Raw genomic sequence first — 2465 nt, forward strand, 5'->3', positions numbered from 1 at the left:
GGAGAAACTCTTATTTCTGGGAAACTTATTTTGTTCCCTGTGACCTGAGGGTTCTCATGTCACTGACCCATGTAAGCTCTGTGGCCACTTGGTAATGCATTGAAAATTTCCTCTTTCAGTTTTGAAACCAGACGTGAAGATTTCAAACCAGTCACCTCTTTGAGTTCTTAAGTCGTTCTCCACCCTTCTTCTTGTAACAGTTGACCAAGTTTTACAACGCCGCTCCTCAACAAGCACCGTACTTGTAGAGGACAGCAGTGTTGTTGCTGTATACTTGTAGAGTACAGCAATCTTGTTTGGATCAACTGGTTAAAGAACAGAGGTTCCTCAGGGGCCCATAGTTCTGGGTTCTTCACCTCTCGTTCAGTTTATATCACTGTTTTCCAAGACTGCAGCATGGATCTGTAGAAGGGAGTGAGCTCAGAAAAGCTCACCTCTTGGAGATCCATGAGGAAAAGGTGTCTGTCCAGTCCCAAGTCACCTGCTCGCCTCAGGATTACGCTGGCACATCTTTATTGTACAGAAATCTCTGTGCAGCTTGTATTCTAAAACAGTGCCTGCCTTCTTGCACTGGGAGAAATAGTGCTGGTGCACGGATCCAGTGTTGTCTGTTCCAGAAGAAATTGACTATTGTTCGCTGTATGTCAAAAATCAACTGGTCTGGTGGTTCCATAACGATGGTCCTGTGCCACACACTTTCATCATAATTACCAATGAAATTCTTTTGTTCTGAAAAGAAACTGTCGCTCTGTGCCATTATAAGGAGCATAAACATTAACAAAAACAAAAACAGTACCTTCATGCTCTATCTTTACTACTAACAATCGACCTTTAACTATTTATTTGATCTTTAAAATGTTAATATTGAGATTTTCAGACAATAAAATACCTACCCCATGCACTGTTTCTTGTCCCATGACTCATTACCAAGTTCCCTCTCCACCACTTACCCCATGTAACTTCATTATCATTATCAGTGTGTGTCTCCCGAAAAGGAACATTAACTTTTTTAATTCTTAACAATTCTGAAATCACTGATAATTTGTTTCTGTCCCTCCCCCCATTAATATTTAATGATCCTAATTATATAGTACCCATGGAGAGGTGTAAAAGAAGGAGAGAAACAGAAAAGATACAGTAAAGAAGTGAAAACACCACATGTAGTTTGGTCATTTATCTATCTTGATGGATTCGCTTCTTTGCTTTTCCTTAATTTCGTTATCATTTTTTTCAGCCGGAATCTTTTCTTTTTGTCCAAGACGTCATATCTAGCTGATTTTTGCAGTAACGAAACCGGCGTTATGAATTTGTCCACATCTGAGAAAAAATCTTTTACATCAGTGACTTTGCTGAAGGTTGTGTCCAGAAAATCGTTAGTTTCATCTATAGAGTACGTATCCTCCATTACCTGAGACCCAACATCAGAAATGTCAGACAGCGTGTCTTCATCCCTCATTTCTACATCAACTGTATCCTCCTGTTTTGACCTTTAGCATCAGTTATACCATCACTAACACCATCACTAACACCAACTTCAACTCCTTCACTCACAACATGATTTGCCTCTGATTCCACCATCTCAGTATTTGGGCTCACAGTGATATCATCTCTGTCATCACTTGATTCCTTTGTATTCTCAGCAACCTGAGCTCCACTCTTAACTGTATCTGCAGTCTGCACACCAACCTTTACTTCCTCGGTGATCTGTTCAACTACACCCACCACGTTACCCTGCTCAGTTGCCCCCTCATTACCCTGCTTAGCTGCCCCCTCATTACCCTGCTTAGCTGCCCCCTCGTTACCTGCTCAGCTGCCCCCTCGTTACCCTGCCCAGCTGCCCCCTCGTTACCCTACTCAGCTGCCCCCTTGTTACCCAGGGTTCAGTAAAGGGTTTTAGTGCTTCCACATTGTAATGCTGATGCCGAGAGGATATTTTCGATGGTTGTTTTGAACAAACCCTCAACACGATAAAAGCTTGTCTCTGGACAGGATATTGTCTTCAATCATGACCCTAAAAATGGCTGGACTTGAACTGTTTTAAATGGGAGCAACATTACAAATGATCTCTCTCTCTGTCTCTCTCTCTCTCTCTCTCTCTCTCTGTCTCTCTCTCTTTCTCTCTCTCAGTCTCTCTCTCTCTCTCTGTCTCTCTCTCTCTTTCTCTCTCCCTGCCACTCTCTCTCTCTCTCTCTCTCTCTCTCTCTCTCTCTCTCTCTCTCTCTCTCTCTCTCTCTCTCTCTCTCTCCCTGCCACTCTCTCTCTCTCTCTCTCTCTCGCTCTGTCGCTCTCTCTTTGTCTCTCTCTCTCTTTCTGTCTCCCTGCCACTCTCTCTCTCTCTCTCTCTCTCTCTCTCTCTCTCTCTCTCTCTCTCTCTCTCACTCTGTCGCTCTCTCTCGCTTTCTCTCTCCCTGCCACTCTCTTTATCTCTCTCTCTCGCTCTGTTGCGCTCTCTCTCTCTTTCTCTC

This window comes from Tachysurus vachellii, chromosome 22 (assembly GCF_030014155.1).
Source record: "Tachysurus vachellii isolate PV-2020 chromosome 22, HZAU_Pvac_v1, whole genome shotgun sequence".
NCBI classification, from domain to species: domain Eukaryota; kingdom Metazoa; phylum Chordata; class Actinopteri; order Siluriformes; family Bagridae; genus Tachysurus; species Tachysurus vachellii.